Source organism: Ipomoea nil, unplaced genomic scaffold (genome assembly GCF_001879475.1).
Source record: "Ipomoea nil cultivar Tokyo-kokei standard unplaced genomic scaffold, Asagao_1.1 scaffold2338, whole genome shotgun sequence".
Lineage (NCBI taxonomy): Eukaryota > Viridiplantae > Streptophyta > Magnoliopsida > Solanales > Convolvulaceae > Ipomoea > Ipomoea nil.
In genome coordinates, this window is record NW_017618766.1 from 1,017,973 (window position 1) to 1,031,899 (window position 13,927).

The 13,927-nt window shown below is 36.9% G+C and overlaps 1 pseudogene; it reads left to right on the forward strand.

Annotated features, from left to right (window-relative positions):
* Positions 1-2,896: 2,896 nt before the first annotated feature.
* Positions 2,897-5,737, forward strand: LOC109151971 (annotated as a pseudogene).
* Positions 5,738-13,927: the final 8,190 nt, after the last annotated feature.

Consider the following 13,927-nt stretch of genomic DNA (forward strand, 5'->3'; position numbering starts at 1 on the left):
TTAAGATAAAGCAATGAATCAAGTAAAAGGCAATATTAAAAGAAAGGATTTAGATAAAATCATTTTGCACAAATGCGAATAATGTTCTAAGTTTCTAAGCCAAGCAAAGATCAAGAGTGAAAGTGAAGGCGTTTAGCAAGTGCCAATGCCATTCCCATGGTCATTGGGCTATCACCTATGCTCTAATTCCATTCTCATGGCAAATAGACTAGATGAGGCAATTAATCAAACATCTTGTGTGCTCATTTCCTTCTAACTCCCCTTTCTCAAGAGTAAGTTAGAAATGTGACAGATTTGGCTATGGTGAACCCCTATTCTCATAGGTGAAGCACCAAATTCAATGACCTCTTGCATAGTTGGGCCCTCACCAAACAAGAGTCAAACAATTCTCCAGTTTCACAATCACATTCATTCTAGAGACATTGCAAGCCCTAGGTTTTTCAATTTTAATCAATATTGACATTCATACAAAGCAATTCAATCTAAATCCCTAATTAGTTTAACTACTCCTAATGGAATTAAGAAACTAAAAGCAATTGAAATAATGCACAATGAATTTGACTTCAAACGTAATTTGTAAAGTACAAAAATAAGAAATAGATAGAAATCCTTACTTTATTGAATTTGTAGAATGTAAATCTGAAATTGAAAGTGAAAGTTGCAATTACATACGGTAATCTCTTTCTAAATCTTCTCCAAAAGATGATGGAATACAATGGATTTTTTGTTCTAAAGGGTTTGGATGGAGAGAAGATGTAGAGGGAGATTGGAAATTGAAAGATAATATGAAAATAACACCTAAAGACTCTTTATACTTTTGGAATCGCGTCCTTTTAACTGCTTCCAGAATGCCTTGTCACGATGGAGGTCACGGCATGACCTTCATCGTGACTAGGCCTAAGCCTCGCAGGTCACTGCTGGTCACGGTGTGACGTTGACCGTGACCACTCACTCTGCACAGTATCTCTGGTTTCTAGAGCATTTTTCACATTGTAAACATCCGAACTAGCCTTTGTGGATTTCATGAAAGTTATAGCTCTCTGCGTTTCCTTTCTAATGCCACTTGAATCACGTTATTTGGACACTCCTAGCTTGAGATATGCTCAAATTACCGAGACTTCGCCTGACAGAGAAAAGTACAAAGCAGAATGGTGTCACGCTGGCAATCACGGCGTGACCACTAGCGTCACCCATGTTTTTCACTTCAAAATGCATATTTCTTCATCTCATTTGTTCCTTTGGGTCCCCGGGTCATGTCATGATACTTTCACTCGCTTTATTTCATTTTCTTGACCTCTAATGACTCCCGAAACTTGCCTTTCTGTCAAGATGACTTCAAAACACAACCAATGCCTCCAAATAACCTAAATGACATAAAGGAATCAAATAGGCACTTTGCTTCAAATTAACATGAAACCATATAAGTTTGATATCAATTATGCACATAAAAGTACTAAGAATTAGCACATATCAAATCTCCCCACACTTAGACCTTGCTTGCCCTCAAGCAAGACAAAACTAAGTCAAGCAGATTGATATACCTGACATCATAAAAAGCAACCACACAACTCCAAAGATCAAGTAAATGAGCTATGCACAAGAAATCAAAAATATGTTGTTCCTCTTCCTACTTTGCAACAATGGTGAAGTGAATATGATACTCTCAATTGGATCAAAATGTAAGGACTCCAAAACCCCAAGTTCACTCATTGTTTTACATGGAATTTCTCTCAAACACACATATTCACAAGCAAAGAAATGATTCAATCCTCAACTTTCGCAGGCCTAAAAAGCCGAGCCCACTAATGGGAACGATGCACACGGGCTCTCCAACTTTGCCTCATTTGGCCCTAAAGACCCATTTAGTCAGTGTGATGGTGTGACACAAGCAGTTCCACGCGTTTTGGCTTAGCGTGAGTTTCTCTCTTTTTTCTAATCACCTCTAGGAGACCTCGTCGAGTCAACCGCCTTCACGTAGAGCTCTACGCTTTTTTTGAAGTTTGTGCAACGGTTACCCGAATCCTACGAGATGGCTCACCTCATGTTTTTCCCTCTCATGCAAGGATAGCTTAAAGTCTTTTTTAGCTTTTTCCATCGACTCTTTCTTTTCTTTTTTTTTTTTCAACCCCTCTTGCATTTTTCATGGAGAGTAGGGAATAACACAACTCACTTAAAGAAAAATCTCTCCTTTTGCCTTGTGCCACATCGAGAAAATTCATTCCTTGTCATACCACCTTACATTTCACAAAACTATCATGTATACACTCCCATTTCGAGAGATCATTGACCTAGGTCCATGGAAGTGGGGGATAGAACCGCAAACAAGCAACTTTCGTTTGTAACAAGAGACTTATCTACGAATGAAAAAATAGGGGTCTACAATCCTAGACAGTTTGGTATCATCAAAATCTCATTACACTTGTTCTTAACATGGTGGACTTCAATTTTATACTTTCAATTTTTACTCTTTCATAAATTCTTGATGTAGATCAGATACTTTTCTGTGGATTCACATGATGAAAATAACCAATCCTTATTTGTCACATCAAGGAGTAAAAGGGAGTAAAATTTGGAAATATGTATATTTGAACTCCCTTAATAATTTGGCAAATAATAAGTTGACTTTTAAGATATCATTCGTGATTAGCTCACTTAATAATTTGGCCACTAAGTTGACTTTAATTTAGTATAGGCCTCCACGTTGCTTTACAGTTTTCTTGAGTTGTATGATTGCATTTTTTTTTAAAAAAAAAAAAAAAGTAAAATTCAAGCATATGTGGCGATGAGATGCCTGCTAGCTCTACATTAATGGCCCTTCAATCATACAACCTTAAATACTAAGAAACATACACACAGAGTGTGAGAGAAAAACATACAAAGAGATAGAGAGAGAGAAATGGCTTGTGTTCCTCTAACTTCTCTGATGAATACAATCCACTTTGAGTTCTTACAACCCAGTCCACCTGTGATTTTTAATGAAGATACAGCACATATGATGAATTCTCTCTACCAGAATCTTGGTTTCTTGCTCGCCTTTCTCGAGGAATTAGTGAAGAAGAAACCAGGGATAGATGAAGCTGCATTCAAAGATTTGGAAGCCAAAATCAGAGACTTCGCCTTTTTAGCAGAAGATGAAGTTGAATCATATCTGGCAAAGATATATATGGAGGCGGCAGATAAAAAGATGACACTCTTTCAGAACCTACAACAAGTACTAGGTGAAGATGCAGAGATGATACTCTTTCAGAACCTACGACAAGTAGCTGAAAAAACTCAAAACTTCGTCAATGGAATTAAAAGAGAAAACAATGATTCTGCTGTCCAAGATTTGACGACAAAGGTATCACGACTGTCTTTGCTTTCTGTATTAGCATGCAGTAACATTACATTAATGATACATTATTTCATAATTTACAACTCATTAAGAATAAAGTCAAATGTGAAAAGTAGCTAAGGTTCGGAGCTAAGGTTCAGAGCTAAAGTATGAGCTAAGTTTGCATTAAAGAATGAAAAATACTTATGTACTCTCAAAAAGAAATAATATCATAAATGGTCTTCTAACTATTGGGGTAGTACTCCATTTAGTCCTTCACTTTCAATTCGACCAAAATACATACCTTGATTTTCATTTTTAACCATTAATTGTCCTCCGTGTTACCGTGTAAAGGCATAATCGTCAAATCAAAATATATGCTCCGTGGCAGCCACTATTAGTTCACTATTAGTATTGAAATACAGCTTTATTTACTGTATAAATAACTTGTGAATCATATATTTCAAATTAAATTAAAGGAAACCATGTACTCTGTGCAATCCTCACCCAACTGAGCCAAACACAATATCTCCTCCAAATATACTTATATCTCCCTAGGGTCTGGCCCTTCAACTCCCACTGAAAGCAGATTGCTCTTGTAAGAATTAATGTCCTCTCCGCATAACCTCCTCCTCAAAATTTCATCATTTTCTTCTATAGCGAATACAATGTCTATGAAAAGATTTGTCCACTCATACTGTCTACTGTCCACTAATTGGTCAAATTTGAGTCGAGATGTCATCGCAATAGCCCACGTACACCTGCAGGCCTTCCTCCTCCAGTCCCAGCGGTGAGTAGAGACGGATCAACAAACATCAATAAATTAAACAAACAAAAGAATTAATATTGGCTGCCAGGAAGCATATGTTTTGATTTGACGATTATGCCCTTACATTTAACACTCATTTGACAGGAATTCTAACGGAGGACTATTAGTGGTTAAAAATGAAAGCCAAGATATGTATTGTAGCCGAATTGAAAGTGGAGGACTAAGTGGAGTACTACCCCAATAGTTAGAGAACCATTTATGGTATTAACTCTCTCAAAAACATACTCCCAACTTTACTCCCAGATGTGTTCAAATTTGATTAGAGAAAAAATAAATTGATAATCATTACCCCCTACTATATTAAGCAAAAAAAAATACTTGGTGTCCTCCCAGTTTATACTCCCAACTTTTAGTCTATCTCACATGTTCCTGATGTAGACAATTTTCTGTGTAACCACATGATGAAAATAACCAATCCTTGTTTGCTACCTCAGGGAGTAGAAGTAAGGGAGTGGAATTTAGGAGTATGCATAGTAGAACTCATTAAGCTATCAAGGAATGCCATGTCATAAGGAGTAGAAAATAGGAGTAAGATTTGAGAATTCATGTAGAAATACTCTTAAAGAATTGTGTAAAGAGTAGATTTGTATTAAATGTTTGCAAATCTCTAGACACACAATTCTAGGCACACAAATCTAAGGCTAATATTCACTTATGTTTGCTATAAATAGACAATCACTCTTCATCGTAAATCATCTCAACCTATTAGCATAGCAAAGTATCAAAGACATAGAGAGTTATATTTCTAATATCTTTTGTTAATACAGAAAATTCTTTTTCAAAAATGTCTTATTGTGCATATGATTTATTTTAAATCTTACACTAGAAATATTCTCAATATTTTGTCCAAGTTGCTATTGTAATTAACATCCTCTACAGATACATACCCTTCCGCTAGATATTGATTCAGACCACAAGAGTGGATCTTCACAGCGGTTCTCAAAGATTGAGGACAGAATGGTTGGGCGTATAAGTGAATTAAATACAATAATGGATCAGCTCATTCGTCAACCATCTGAAGAAGGGAAAGTCATTTCTATTCTTGGGATGGGCGGGATCGGTAAAACTACTTTAGCCAAAAGAGTTTACGAAGATCCATTAGTAGTATCCCACTTTGACCTTCGTGCATGGACTACTGTCTCTCAAGAAGTTAACTTGAGACAAATTCTCTGTAGCCTTCTTTGGTCCATTGACAGAGGAATGAATACTGAGGGAAGCACAGATGATCTAGCGCACAAACTACGACGGCGTTTGATGGGTCAGAGGTATCTGATTGTGGTGGATGACGTATGGGAAACCGGTGTTTGGGATCATCTCACAAGATGTTTTCCTAAAACTCTTGGAGGTGCAGTATTGGTGACCTCTCGGCTAAAAGAGATTGTAGACTACACTACATCAGGTGCCAGCAATCTTCATAACTTGCATTTTCTTGATAATAATGAAAGTTGGGATCTATTTTGTAGTCACATTTTCTTGAAACAACCCTTGATCTCTAAATTCAAGACAATTGTAAAGAATATTGTTGACAAGTGTGGGGGGTTACCCCTGGCAATTGTTGTAGCTGCTGGACTTCTATCCCAACTCAGCAATGTTGAAGAATTGGAAAAGATTGAGAAAGAAATGAGCTATCTTGCTAGTACAGATATTGGTGAACAGTGTTCAAGAATTCTTATTGTAAGTTACAACCATTTACCTCAGCATTTGAAAGCTTGCTTTTTATATTTAGGAGTTTTCTCAGGCCATAGTGAAATTCCTGTTAAAAAGCTTGTTAGGTTATGGATTGCCGAGGGGTTTGTGAAGAAGTTAGTGAGGGATAAGGAATTGGAAGAAGTGGGTGTTGGGTATTTACAAGATCTTATTAGTAGAAGCCTAGTCCAAATTGATAAGCTCAAATGTGATGGCCAAATCAAGACATGTAGGATGCATTATCTAATGCGCATACTTTGTGTGAGACAAGCAAGAAACGAAAAACTTTTGTATGTTGAAGACGATGGTTTTGATATGTGCAACAATATTATTTCTAAAAAAGCCTGTGGTACTTGGGGTTGGCTTGGTTTTAGATCATCAAAGCGTAAGCGTTTTGATATGTGCAACAATAGTTTCAAAAAACCCCATGGTGCTTCTAGTTGGCTGCTATGCTTTAGAACATCAAAGCCTGGGCGTTTTGATATGTGCAGCAGAAGCTCCAAAAAAGCCTGCAGCGGTGCTTGTCGTTGGCTAAGTTTCAGATCATCAAAGCCTGAGAATTTTGATTTGTGCAACAGTAGTTTCAATAAAGCCCGTTCTATTTTCTGTTCGCATAATGATGAGATGCCAATGGTGAATGATCCAAAGCTTGTAAGCTTCAGCTTGTTAAGAGTTCTGGATTTGACTTCTCCTTTATACAACAAGGGAGTGTATATGTCTTTTGAAAACCTTTCCAATTTAGTTCTTCTTGAATACCTAGCTTTATGTCCAATAGGTCTTTGGGCTCTAAGGGTCTTGACATTGCACTGTCTAAGAATCAAAAACTGCACACGCTTGTTGTTTGGCATAGTGCAGCCGGCTGGAGACCGAATTATTCAATTTTGCCATCCACAATTTGGCGGTCACAACAATTAAGGCATCTCAAGTTTAGAAATTACTTTAGAGTAGAGCCTCCAAGCATAGTGAAAGAGAACTTGCAAAGTTTGTATTGGTTGAGCATATTTCATTGCACAGAGGAAGTTATTTCGAAGATTCCCAACATAAAAACACTAGGGATTTTTCGTGAAGGTAGATTGATTCCTAACAATGGTGCTACCTGCAGCTTGGAAAATCTATGTCATTTGAATCAACTTGAGGCTTTAACTATTGAAGCAGAGTATGTCATTCCTGAGCCTTTATCTCTTCCGGATATAAATGCATTCCCCTGTAACCTTAGGAAGCTGAAATTGAGCAATACTTATTTGCCATGGAAGGATATAGAAACAATTGCCTTGTTACCTGTACTAGAGGTGCTCAAACTAAAAGTGGATGCTTTTTATGGGCCTGAGTGGGAACCAACTGAAGGGGGATTCCAAAGATTAAAGTTTTTGTTGCTTGAAAATACATATCTAAAGATTTGGAATGCCTTTGACGATGAGTTTCCTATCCTTGAGCACTTAGTCTTGAAGCATTGTGAGAACTTGGAAGGGATCCCAACTGTTTTCTCCAATGTAACCACTCTCAAATCAATTGATTTAGAATGGTGTGGCCAAGCCCTTTCGAGTTGTGCCAAGAATATCCAACAACAGCAGCTCGATTATGGGAATAATGAACTAAAAGTTTTTGACAGTAATCCTCAGTTCTGCACTTTCTTCTACACTTGTCTAAACTTTTAATTATAATATCATGTTATGATTAAGCATTAATTTGTTAGATCAATCTCACAGAGTTTTTTTTTTTCTTTATTGTTTTCTCAATTGATTGAATGCAGACCATTCATAAGCAACTCACATTTTATGAAGGTCGGCCTATTATACTAACCCAATTGTTCGATCAGGTAATTTAATTAACCACCTGTGGTATTTTCTTCCCATGTATATTATTATACTAGTTAAAATGATTATTTCAAAGTATATCAATGCAAGATTATATAGAAAATATTCATGAATATTGAATTTTTTTTTTTAAATCGATAATTCAAAGTATATGAATGTAAAATAATATATAAGAGATTGATTATAATTGTCATTAAAATAAATGTTTACAACTTTTTTAAAAACGCTAGTCTAAAAACAATAGTCTAAATAAATATTATTGTTTTTTAAATCTTCGTAATTCTCTTTTGAGTACCATTGTCATTGTTCATCTTCTTTTTTATTGATAGTGAGGAGCTTGCGGAGCTCCCGCAAGTCAGGGTGAGGTTTCAACCAATTTTGGGTGACATTGTCATTGTTCATCATCTTTTTTATTGATAGTGAGGAGCTTGGGCGTCCAGCTGGGAGGCAGTAGCAAAGGAGGCTCCAGGCGGCGGCGGCGGCTGCATGGCAGTAGGCTAGGCAGCGGAGCCTAGAGTCTCAAAGCTTGTTTTATCCAGTTGTTTTGATTTGTAAATAGATCAAGCAGACTTCCAGTAACAAATCTTATAACTTGATTTTTGTTTTCTCTACGAACCTGCCCAAGTAAAAGAGAAACGAGAGACCCAAAACTAGGTACAGACAACTTGTAAACAATTAATTAGCAAATAACGCAGAAGCAATTATAGACACAAATTCAGATATTGGCAAGTTGAAACCAGATAGACATTTAGATAAAGCATGAAGATCAACATATAAAGACACGGTAAAGCAGATACAGACATAGATTCATAACAATTAGCACATAGGGCATACGAACAATATCAAACACGGTCATGATCGGACCAAACAAAGAACACGTAGAAACATATATAGAAGCCATACAAGAAATAGCAATTTCATGTTCAGACATAAAAGAACAGTCAACAGTAGAAGATTGATAAATTAAAATAGTAGATGTTAACGACGTCCCTGATATTGATGATTTTATCTTTTTCGCTTCCAGGATTGCAAAACTGAAACTGGCTGTAGATAGTATCGCTGTTTCTGAAAACATAAACACAATTTATTAGATAACAATGAAATTTATTCAATTTTTATAAGATAACAATGAAATTTATTCAATTTTTATAAGATAACAATGAAATTTATTCAATTTTAGTGATACCTTATTATTTTATATTGCGATACGCAAGCAGCGAATTTGGAGATTCTCTCCATCATCCGCTAGTTCCCGAATCTCATTTTACCTCCCTTGAGATGCTTTTGGTATTAAATGAGATGCAAAATCTTCTTTCTTGATCCAAACTTGTTTTACAAATGGTGCAAGATGTTTGTGAATGTACTTTTCCGGCCTTTAATAATCTTTATAAAAGTAATAGCATTCTGGCCTTGTATTGCCATCGTACCTGCAATAATGACAAACAGGATTATATATAATTCTTATAATTTGGTTTAGTTTGCCTTACTTTAAGATGTTCTTGCTGAGCTGTGCTATATTCAGGGATATCAGTGTTTCAAATAGCCGCTTTGACAAAAGCTGTGTTCAGAACCTACGACAAGTAATAGGTGAAGATGCAGAGATGATACTCTTTCAGAACCTACCACAAGTAGCTGAAAAAACTCAAAACTTCGTTAACAGAATTAAAAGAGAATACAATGATTCTGTCGTCCAAAATTTGCCAAAGGTATCACGACAGTATTTTCTTACTGTGTTAGAATGCAGTAACATTATATTGATGATACATTATTTCATAATTTACAACTCTGATCTCATCTTCCTGTACAGGCACATGCCCTTCCGTTAGATATTGGTTCAGACCACGAGAGCGGATCTCAAAGATTGAGGACAGAGGCGTACAAGTGAATTAAATAAAATAGTGGACCAGCTTATTCGTCGCCCATCTGGAGAACATAAAGTCATTTCGATTCTCGGGATAGGCGGGATCGGTAAGACTACTCTAGCCAGAAGAGTTTACGCAGAACCATTAGTCGTATCCCATTTTGATGTTCGTGCATGGACTACTGTCTCTCAAGAAGTTAATGTGAGACACATTCTTTGCAACCTCCTTTGGTCCATTAGCAGAGGAATGAATACTGACGGAAGCACAGATGATCTAGCACACAAACTACGACAACGTTTGATGGGTAAGAGGTGTCTGATTGTGGTGGATGACATATGGGAAACCGGTGTTTGGGATCATCTCACCAGATGTTTTCCTGAAACTTATGGAAGTGCAGTATTGGTGACCTCTCGGCTAAAAGAGATTGCAGACTACACTACATCGGGTGCCAACAATCTTCTTCATAACTTGCATTTTCTTGATTCTAATGAAAGTTAGGATCTATTTTGCAGTCACATTTTCATGAAACACCCCTTGCACTCTATACTAGAGACAATTGGAAGGAATATTGTTGACAAGTGTGGGGGGCTTCCCCTTGCAATTGTTGTAGCTGCTGGACTTCTATCCCGACTCAGCAAAGTTGAAGAATTGGAAAATATTGAGGAAGAAATGAGATATCTTGCTAGTATTGATATTGGTGAACAATGTTCAAGAATTCTTATTGTTATAAGTTACAACCATTTACCTCAGCATTTGAAAGCTTGCTTTTTATATTTAGGAATTTTCTCACCAGGTAGTGAAATTCCTGTTAAAAAGCTTGTTAGGTTATGGATTGCCGAGGGGTTTGTGAAATCAGTGAGGGATAAGGAATTGGAAGAAGTGGGTATTGGGTATTTACATGATCTTATCAGTAGAAGTCTAGTCCAAATTAATAAGCTTAAATGTGATGGCCAAATCAAGACGTGTAGGATGCATGATCTCTTGCGTGGACTTTGTGTACGACAAGCGACAAATGAAAAACTTTTGTATGTTGAAGACAATAATAGTTTTGATATGTGCAGCAGTTCTAAAATAGCCTGTGGTGCTTGTCGTTTGCTAAGTTTTAGATCATCAAATTTAAAGTTTGAGCATTTTGATTTTTGCAACGGTAAAGCCCGCTCCATTTTGTGTTTGCATAAAGATGAAATAATGCCAATGGTCAATGATCCAAAGCCTCTAAACTGGAGCTTGTAAATAGTTCTAGATTTGACTTCTCCTTTGTACAACAAGGGAGTCCGTTTCTCCGCCCTAGACATCTATCCAATATGGTTCTTCTAAAATACCTAGCTTTTGAGATGGATAGGTCTCTTGGCTTCGAGGGTCTCAAGAATCTACTGTCTAAAAATAAAAAATTGCAAACACTTATGGTTTCACATAGTGCCCCTCACTGGCAAGTGCATTCTTTTCATTTGCCATCCACAATTTGGGGATCACCACAATTAAGGCATCTTAAGTTTAGAAACTTCTTTAAAGTGGAGTAGCCTCCCGACATAGTGAAAGAGGACTTGCAAGTTTGGTATTGGATTGAGCATATTTCATTGCACTGGAGAAGTTATTTCTAGGATTTCCAATGCAAAAACGTTGGGGATTTTTTGTGAAGATAGATTGATTCCTGACAACGGTGTGTCTTGCAATGGTGATATCAACTTGAAAAATCTATGTTATTTGAATCAACTTGAGGTTTTAACTATTGAAGCTGAGTATGCCATTCCTAAGCGTATGTCCCTTCCAAGTATAGATGCACTTCCATGTAACCTTAGGAAGCTGAAACTAAGCAAGACTTATCTGCCATGGAAGGATAATATAGCAACAATTGCCTTGTTGCCTAGACTAGAGGTTCTCAAACTAAAAATGGATGCTTTCTATGGGCCCGAGTAGGATCCAACTGAAGGGGGATTTCCTCGATTAAAGTTTTTACAACTTGAAAACACAGAACTCAAGATTTGGAATGCCTTTGACGATGAGTTCCCTATGCTTGAACGTCTAGTCCTGAAGTATTGTGAGAGATTGAAAAAGATCCCAAGGTCTTTCTCAACCATTAATTCTCTCCAATCCATTGACTTGGAAAGGTGTAAGCCAGCCCTTTTGACTTGTGCCATGAATATCCAAGAAGAGTGGCTCACTTATGGATATGATGGTTTTGCTGTTATTGACCGCACTCCTCAGGTCCATCTCTTTTGCACCTTTTTCCACTCTGATAATTTCCTTACCTTTTTTTTTTTTTTTTTTTTTTTTTTTTTTTTTTTTTTTTTGTATTATGTGTGTTGATGAATGCAGTACACTTTTGAGCAAAGTATGAGCGAAGTAGCGATTTCAAGAATAATATCACGGAGCCCAGTGGTTGAAGCCCAGGAGCAGGGGGAATGCAGTATCTGTTGATCGATTGAATGCAGTAAGTACACTTATGAGTAACTTAAATATGTTATTGGTATGCACGTTGAGAGGCCAATAGTTAATAATAAGAAGCTTCTTGTTTCTTGTTTCAACTATTCCTTCCCAAAGTTGTGTTGTTGTACATACGTGCATTATATTTAACATGGTAGATTGGTAGTGATGTTTTTATCGGAAACAAGTCCAACATAAATGGAGTATAGAGGTATAAAATGGGGTAGGAAAATAGTCAGTCGGTATATTGTTGACCGCGGTGCATAATCGATTATGCACCGCGCATTAAAACGTCATCGTTTCTTTAAGTAAAGAAATGGCGCGCTGTTAGTGTTAATGGAATGACACTACGGTGTATCTAAACCGACACTGCCTCACGCATTATTTTTATATTATCAAATAAAACTGCAGTTATATCAAAATGATACTGTAGTTGTGGTGAAATCAAACTGCAATATATATAAAATGAAACTGAATAACATTTCACATATTTGAGTGTATATTGTACAATGAAGCTGTAATTATATCAAAATAATCATGTAGTTGTGTATTAATAAACTATAGTGTATATAAAATAAAAGTAAATAACATTTTCACATATTTGAGTGTATAAATATTGAATAAAAGTGTAGTTATATCGAAATGAAAATGTAGTTGTGTTGAACCGAAACTGCAATGTATACAAAATGTAGTTATTTTTTGTGGAACGATATGAAACGGCATGAAACGAATTCCGTTTCTTTTCATTAAATAAAACGACGTCGTTTCGATGCGCGGTGCATAATCTGTTATGCACCGCGGTGCACGATATAATTTGCCAAAAATTGTAGTATTATTAGCTCAGGGGCGCTAGGCCCAAAAGAATGCATACAAAGCCCGAGATAGTCACCCAAAATGGCAGCCCAAATAATAAATAAATAATACAAGCTATAATCCAAATAATGGTCTAAGAATAATAAATAAGAGAGAAAACTCAGACCAAGGATAATGGTTGACAAATGGACGGCATCGGACAGTTTTCATTCTTGGCCACACACATGTCCACCACTACTTTGCTTCCCGGGCACTTCCATGCATAAGTAGATGATAAGAGTCTAAAAGTTTATAATTTCACCTTGCATTTAAGCTTATTTTCCTTGTTATTTGTTATAGTTTTGCCCAAAGTATCTATTGACGCATGAAAGTGCAAATGGTGAATGCATAGAGAAGAACTTTAACAAGCCTGTAATCTCTTCTGTTAGTAAAGGGAATAAGTTTGTTACAACTTCCCTTCCCGCCATATCTCTGTATAAATAGTTCTCTTGTTCCCCTCTTCAGATTGAATAAAATAGTTACCATTCTTCATGACTCTCTTTCCTCTCATCCAACTCAAACAGCCGTGAGCTTCCCCTCTGTTTTCCAATAATATCCTCATTTGATTCATTTGTGTGTTTATTTGTAATTCTTGATGATTTAGATGAATTGAGTGATTTTTGGGGCATTTTGGATGCTTGTAGAGCCAATGGGAGTCAATGAGAAGCTATGAAGATGGAGAAACACCTTTTAGAGAGCCAAATTATGGTGTGTTTATTGGTCTTGGTCATTTGGACAAACAAAGGCAAAAGTGGAGCAAAAGAGCAAGAAGTTGAAATTCCTGCACAAATCGTCCACTGCTTGGTTTTTTGATCATATCTCTGCGTAGGAATGTCCAAACCAAGTGAATTTTATATCATTGGAAAGATAACTTGAAGGGCTACAACTTTGATTCAAGCACCAAAGGCTAATTCAAACGTTTAGAGGGTGAAAAAGTACATAAAAGACAGTCGCAGTGCACAGAAAAATCACTGCCTGGTGGCCACGGGTATGGCCACGGGTATGGCCACGGCCGTGGCCACACCCGTGGCCACTGGGCAGTACACACGGCCTTTCTGGCCACAGGTGTGGCCAAGGGCGTGGCCACACCCGTGGCCAGCCCTCTGCAACTTTTTGCAGCGCGTTTTGACCCCTTTTAAGAGGATTT